We start from the raw sequence: 8,421 nt of genomic DNA, 5'->3' as shown, positions 1-8,421 counted from the left end.
AACAACAACAGGAATAATAACAACTGTAATAATAACAGGAACAACAACAACAGGAATAATAACAACTGTAATAATAACAGGAATAACAACAATAGTAATAGTAATCATAATAACAACAATAATAGCAGTAATAATAACAACAACAATAATAGCAGTAACAACAACAACAACAATAATGATAACAATAACTTATAATAATAATAATAATTTATAATAATAATAATTTGACAATAAACTGGAGTGGTCCACAAACACCGATGCTGTCTACAGGAAGGCCATGAGCAGACTCTACTTCCTCAGGAGACTCAGGTCCTTCAGTGTTTGCAGCAGGATGCTCCACATGTTCTACCAGTCTGTCATGGCTAGCACCATCTTCTTTGCTGTGGTGTGCTGGGGAGCAGGCATTAAAGCTAAGGATGCCAACTTAACAAACTCATTAAAAAGGCAGGGTCTGGGGCAGGATGGTGTTGAAACTGCGGACAATCATGGACAGTCCCTCCCACCCCCTCCATAACACAGTGGACAAACTGAGAAGCAGCTTCAGCAGCAGACTCCTGCAGCCTCGCTGCTCGAAGGAACGGTACAGGAAGTCCTTCCTGCCGTCTGCCATCAAACTGTATAATTCATCCCTCTCTGTCAGAGCTGAGCTCTCTTGACCAGACTTATGCATCAGCTCAGGTCCAAACCATTCAATAACAATAATTGTTTAATGTTTATGTTGTAATTTTATTTCTATTTTATTCTATATTTTATATATGCTTATGCTTATAACGTTCTAATCTTATTTGTATTTATTTATTCTATTTCTATTTCCAATCCATTTTTAGGCTGCTACTACAATTCAATTTTCCTACAGGCATGAATAAAGTACATCTTGAATCTTGAATAATAATAACAAAAATAATAATAAATAACGTTGCCGACGTGAACAGCAGCAACAACACTACTAATAATGCAACGCTAGCCAACTCAAAGAAATAATTACGTGATTAAAACTCAAAATAATTTGGAATTTGTAATAAAATGTGCTCATGAGAGAGAACCCCAGATTAAAGGAAATAATGTGAGCCATCTGAAATTCGATTGTAGCGGTTTCTGGGCCCGGCATATTCTTTCTAAAGATCTTATCTTAAAATATCTCTCTTCATAGATAAATCAAAACAAGATTAGTCATCGCTGCTTTAAGATCTCTCAATACAGAGATGAATCTTTAAGAGTGTCCTATGCACCACAAAAGTGCATTTTATTGAAGCAGCAACGGCACACCTTCCATAATAAATGCTGACTGTACCAGGAGCTTCCGGGTCGCTTCCCTCCCCCTACCTCTTGGCATAACTCTTGCTGCACAGCATCTGGCCGTGCTGCTTAAACTGATGCTGTGATGTTTGCACATTTGTTTTTTATGATCGCACGCCCCTGAAAGGGAAGGCAGCATCGTAGAAGCATATGGACTCCTAATGACTATATACTGGTGGAGCACTGGTATATAATCCTCCTCCCCCATCTGGGAAAGATGCAGGCGCACCTGCCCTGATTCTTCAGCAGTGCAGGAGGACTGTGATTAATATTGTTTTTGCTTACCTCTAAGGTCATCTGCAGCCATCTGCAGGCATTGAAAACCCCACGACATCCATTTAGATATGAAAAAGCTTTTGTTTTTCCGCGCTCACAATGGCGGAGTGGAAGAGTGCCTGGCACGGTTGTTCCTGCAGAGCTAGCATGCGGGGTTTAAATAACAAATCCCAAAAGTGCTCACAATAATCTGTGCTTACTGACTTGTGAAATGCAAACAGTGAAGCTGCGCCGTTTCCATCGGGGTGGCACATTCTCCTGTTCTCATCTAGAGGGCAGTGAAGCCCCGTGCAAATACAATAAACCCAAACCGGCTCGCCTGGGATTGCAACACGAAATGAGGAATTTTACTCAACTCACCCTAGTTTTGCCCCCCCCCTCCGAGACCCAAATTACACAACCGAGTCACCCGTCAGCATATCTGGGAGACTTCCTTGCGTACGCCTCACAAAATACGCAACTACCCATTTTTGTGGGTTTTAAAGATGTATTCCATGAAAAAAAAACATGAACTTGCACAAGACGTTCTAAGTTTAGAAACCAAACACAATGCGCACGGGGATAAAGAGGAATGTTTTTATAAGTCCAAGGCTGAGTATCACAGTCAGACGACAACCTTGGTTTATCATTTTCCAACATAACCCACACACAGCGGCACATCAAGGCACCGTTTGCTGTTCCTCTTTAACGATTAGGATTGGGAAAATCAGAATTCAGCAAAAATAAATTATTTTCCGTCCCGTTTCGTCTGCTTCCAGATCCAGGTTGTTGGACAGCACGTTGGTAAATGGCAGTTTTAACACGCTTTATAAATAAATCATGAACAAGGATCAATAGTCAAGTTCCAGTCGGTGCAAACAAGCGTTTAGACTTGCTAAAAAGTTGACATTGATGACTTTCGAAAGGCAGAATCGGCTCAGCCTTCACCACCAGGACTCAGCCGGGCCTCTGTGCAGACTGTTGATGCAACTGTGACACGTGCACAGACATTAATTCTCTCATTTTAGGGACAACCTTTGAAAAACTCTTCAGTTCTCCACGCGTTGCTTCCTCCGCATCAACACTCTGTCGTTTCACCGCGCAGGTTGTCAAAAAGTCCCCGCAGCAGAGCCGCCGAGACAAATTCCGACACTTATCTTCCAGCCTGTGAATGACAGCTATACTGACAGAAAGGTTTGTTTGAGTTCTGGCATCACTGCTCGCTCTCTCTCTCTCTTTCTTGCTGTCTCTCTCCCCTTTCCTCATTCTCTCTCTGGATCTTTCGATGATCTTGCAAGATGGTGTGCAGTTTCCATAGCAGCGAGGAAACCGCGCCCAACATCACAGAGGCTTGATGGCGTCTCGATAATCAGCATCACGTTGGACCTGCTGGCCGTCCTCAAGAGGAGGCGCCGATTCAGTGATGCTGTCAGAAGGAGCTACGTGTTTTGGACCCGATTAAGCATTACGAAATAGATGAATCGTTGTGACTATCCAACACTGGGAATGATACTGCTGCCGACTAAGAATGGGACTGAAGTCCTCATTTTGCTCAGGTGAGAACAGGAAGTGGGCTCTCCCGCCTGCCTCATCGATGTGATAATGCCAGGTGGCTACAGACGTGCCTGTTGGTAATAAACGTGTCTAAATCCATGCATGAATTACTTCACAAAGTGCAGTTCGCCTGCAGCGCCACCAACTGCCCTGACTCAAAATAGTGTAAGAGAAAGACACAAGATGTCCCATCGCTAAGAGGATGGACAATCGTCATGTTTAAAACAAGGTCAAGGACATTTCATGAAACACCCCAAAGGGAGCGAAACCCCTTGAAATGCTTGTTAAAAACCCATTATTCCAGAATTGGAAAGAAAACAAAAGCACCAAAATAAAAACTTTTTCACCAGGAAGGTACCTCTGCACCAGCATGGGGCACACTCTGGACTGCAGTTTCCATGGTTACCTGAAGGACCACATCCTCAAGAAACAAGTGTTCACATATAGGGCTCAGCAGGACCCCAACCTCCCTGCCTTGAGTCTTAAAACAACAGGTGAAAAATAGGAGAAAAAAAAGAAAGAACTGACACAGAGAGAAGCTGTGGTGCTTAGCTAGCCAGGCCTGGAGAAGAGGGAAGAGTTCCTTTGGCTAAATTATAATGCGCTGCCTCTGAGGTAATCACCATTAACCTTCACAGCCACACTCTAACAACAGCAATCGCAGCCACATACAGAATCAAGCGACTTGAGCCTTGTCGCTACATCGCTTTGGTTGGCCTCAGCGTCCTTACAGTGTGAAATATAGGGGACCCGGCGGCCCCCGCGGCTGCTTGCTGTTCACCGCAACCTCTGAGGTCAACACTTGCAGTCAATAGAGCAGTTAACCCTTAAAGACGAGGGGGTGTCAGCCAGCTGTACACACACCGAGCTAATGACCTTTGAGGGAAGGGATTTTCTGCATCGCTTACGCTGCAGCTTCCACCATCCTTGGATGTGGTGGGAGTTATTGGAAAGTGGTTCACGTGCACATTGCGGGAGGACAGTGGTCACGCCCGGCAGCAACGCGACAAATGAACGGAAACGTGATTATTGACAAGTTGCCGGTAATTCATTTGCCACTCTCTCTAGCAAAACCTTTCTGGGAAAATGATAGTGGAATTAAAGCCGGGGCCCAGAATGCAATATTCAGCTCTGTAAAAAAACCAAAATGAACCCCCGATATGACCATTCATACCAGGATTTAATGAGGTTATTTTGATATAACTGTAATACAAATGACAGCTCCATCTGCAATTTATAGAGTGGCATCATACAAATATTGATTAGAGAAAGCAAGAATATGTTCTCTGTAGTAGCCCAGCATGTCTAAAGAGATTAAAATATCAACTTTCGTCTTTCCTCATGTTACTTTTGAGCTCTGTCATTTATTAAACGGGAACCTGGAATTTAAATTCCACGTTTAACAACCAGCCTCTGGACGGCGGAGCCACCTTTAAAGAAGATTTATGCACCCACAAAGAAGAATTGACCAATTATTGTTGGTCTTGGCTAACATTTATGAATGATCATGTGATTTAAGGGTGTCTCTTGGCTCAGGCTTAGCGCTGTTTTAACTCTTATTAGTTCAGTAATTCCTGAGAGCACGCCAGAGTTTTACATTGATTTGTGTTTCCTTTGTTATAATCCCATTAAAAATGTATTAGCGTTTATCTCCACAGCTACACTGGGAATGTTAGCCCTGTAACCGCTCTTCTGATTCCATCAGACTTGGGAGGTAAAAACCAAAATGCGGAGCGGATGACAGATATGCCTGACGAGATGAGGATCCAAAACACACCGCCCAATAGAGAATATTAAACATTTGTCTAATCAACAACTGAGTGCGCTCTGCCTCCTGCCATCCCCCCCCCCCCCGCTCAATAGCTTTATCACTCATTTCACTCACTTGACCTGACGGACTTTCCATTTCCACTAAATAGATACAGTAAACACTTTTCAGAGCTGGAGAAAAACTCTGCATCTCCCACATCAATATCCCAGCCTGGTGTCGTCATTTATCCTGGCAGAAACAGATTCAATCCACTCCACCTGACAAGTGCCCAGACTGGGGTGAGGTCAACACACATTCACTCATGAAACTAATGAGAGCCATGGACAGTGACAAAGACGCACACCCAGCACGAAATAAACGGGCAGATAGCCGCAGCAGCTGTGAAGCTTTACCCAAGCACAGTCAAATGAAGACAGGACAGTGATGCTTCCGAGGATTCCGCAAACACTGTTTCCCATCAGGATGTGTCTGTCAGCCTCTTCTTTACCAAGAGGGACTCTTGCTGTTGATTCTGACCTTTAAATCACTGTCTCTGACTTCTGTCCACACCGACCCGGGAGTCCATTTCACTGCTGGGACTGCAGACAGGAAACAATTCAACGTACACGTCTGCGAGTGGCGGCGTCCGCGAGCGGCTGCGCGGCGGCAGCTTATTCTGTCAGAAATGCACATTTCACATATGTGTTGAATGTAGGCGTGTATTTATTTTCCGCCACTTTTGCACATTGATTATTGCACACGGCTGCGCGACCGGAGGAACTCTGGGGTCCAACCAGGAAGAACAGAGTGGGAGATGATGTGCTCGCTCGTCCCTTGTCTTCTCTCTCCTGCAGACCAAAACAACTTTTGCACATAATTACAAGTATTTACTGAACTATAATCTCACATCAATATGGCTGCCCTCCAGTAAATAGACAATATTTAAAAAGAGCTTTTCTGGTCATCTTTGACCACTCAAGTCCACATTCGCTCTTTCACCTCCGACTGAAGGCAAAGAAACCAACCAGGATTTAGGAATAACCACTAATGCACACTCAAACACCCTCAGCGGGTATTTTGGAGGTCAGCGTCTTGCCCAAGGTAGAATGCAGGTGTCTGGTGTCCAGCCAGAGTCCCGATGATACTTAACATAGAATATTAGAATCCTCATTTGCCTTGATTTGCAAACTAGAGCTCAAATGCTGCAGGCATTGGATCAACTCCAGTAGATGCCTATTATTGCCGGGACTCTCCATTTTCCCTTATTCAGAGTGAGTAAAAAACCCCAAAAGCATTCACTTCTGATGTTAAAGTAATTTTTCTGCCGCTGAAAGTTCTTGTTTAAGTTACCGAGCAAACGAAACGGGGCAAAATCGAACAAAAACCGAACGCTCGAGTCAATTTTACCGAGACAGTTCCTTGTGAGAGAGTTCCGAATTACCTGCGGCGTACGCCACTTTGTGCAAATAACACTTTCCAACATGAGGACCAGACTGTAGCTCAGCAAAGTGGAAGCCAGAAGAGAAGACCAATCATATTCCATTTCCTCCTGCCAATCCAATCCCTTCAATGAACATCTACCCGCCATTGAAACATTAACTGGGAGTGAAAAGACCTCCACGTCTGATTTGAGTATCTCTGACAGGCCGTGGAAAGAGAATTACCTTTCTGCTTTTGTACTTAATCAAATGACGGCGGATGAGTAAGGCTTTATTCCTTCATGCTCTTCAGAGTTTAAATCGGTTGGACCAGGCAGTCTGAAGCCGGAGCCCCGTTTAAAACCTTCACAACAGTGACTGGTGCGGTTCCCAGACAGAGACATTCTCGGCATTGTAATCTTCCACTCTGCTGGGTGTCTACCCGCACACACGCCGAGTGGGTTTGAGTAAAGAGCTGAGAAGCTTGGCGTCTTTACAAAAAAACAAATGAACACGGGGTTTCTGGTGCGCTGCCTTGTCCCTGAATGGAGGATCAAAAGAAGGGAACTCAGCAGCCGAATCAAGGTTCGAAAAGATTAATCACGAATGTCCTTCATCCTCTCTGAAGGTAAATGCTGCCCTTGACTGACGCGCTTAATTCCCAGCCGTTCCAGTGGTGCTGCTCAGTGGCCAGTCGCACGATTATGATCGTAGTGGGGCGTCTCCCAAGTGTGGAGCTCTATGAATGTGCCTCTGGGGTGTGCCATAAAAAGGTACACGAAGTTATTAAAAGACGACTGATGTTACCCTTCATTTCAAGTGTGAAATAATAAATATGGAGCCCCAATGACAGCTCCCCACTTTTGTATGAAGAAATCTAGGTGATGCAGATCTACGAGGCGGTCCTGCTTTTTGGAATTGTCCAGTTTCCCCCACCCTAACCTGACGTGTAGGGTCCAACGTGAACATTCCTCCTTATATTTACATCTGCTTGAGAACTGTGGATGACATGACAGCATCCCACACTAGTCTCGTGAGCCCGACCTGATGAAACTGGACATTGGGTTTAACTCCGCCCATACTGATCCCAGATCCCAGCCCAGCAAATTAATACTTGATTGCTTGGTCACACCTCTGATGATGAATTGTTTTGCCTCTAATCTCTGTACATTTGATTTTAAAAGAAGCAGTTAAATGTGCAGTGTTTTCTTTCCTTTGGTTTGATTAAGATCTGCGGTTCCAGTCTGCTGTCGCCACATCTGAATCATTGGACTCAGTACTGTGGGGGTGACGAGTGCAAATTTTAGGCGGCTAACGCTATTGGAATGCAGGCTCAGATCTAGATAAAATTTTCTCCGGTGCTAGAGTAATGAGACGATTCACTTTTATTGCATTCTCAATGAGAAAAGTATTGACCCACCTCGTGTTCCTGTGGCGTGGTGTCTACCACACAATAACATGAAAAGCAGGCTCATCCAGAAAAGCAATTTACCGACTACAATTTAGTACCAGCAATTCCCCGCAAATCATAAAAGGGGAGTGGATCTGTAATTTGTGTTTACACATGAATAATCCCTACGCCGAGCAGCCTAGAAACGGATGCGGTGCTTGATCTATTGCGCGTTTGTTTCTTCTAATAGAAGCACTTACCTTGAACGATTCACCTGCAGGAGGACAAACATGTCTTCTGGGAGAGAGACCAGATGGTTTCTTTATAATCCCCCCAACAACACCGTTGTGCCCAAACTGTTTTGGAGCAGAAGTAAAGATATCGATAGAGTCATTCATGCAAAAGCTAGTTGCAAAACAGACTGAAAGTATCAGATTGTTTTATTAGAACAACTTATTTAAGAAGGGAAGCATGTCTAGAGTGAGATGATAGCTGATATGAAAGGAAATGGATGGATGGGTTGATGCATTACTACCGTACTGAGAAGCAGTATGAACAGAAAAATAAAGAGGCTTCTTCTCCTGCACAGTAACTTAAGTTCTTAGATTCTGCAACTGAGCTGTGAGAGTCCCCCCTAATCTCTTCTTCTCTTCTTTGTAGCAGCCACAAGAGCAAACTCTGCCAGCTTTTGTTTCAGGGGTTTTGGGCAGCAAATCATCCCTTCAAGTAGGGCCAAAGATGAAGAGAAAAAGTCTGTG

The sequence above is a fragment of the Takifugu flavidus genome, chromosome 17, assembly GCF_003711565.1.
Source record: "Takifugu flavidus isolate HTHZ2018 chromosome 17, ASM371156v2, whole genome shotgun sequence".
Classification (NCBI taxonomy): domain Eukaryota; kingdom Metazoa; phylum Chordata; class Actinopteri; order Tetraodontiformes; family Tetraodontidae; genus Takifugu; species Takifugu flavidus.
This window is presented reverse-complemented; position numbering follows the sequence as displayed.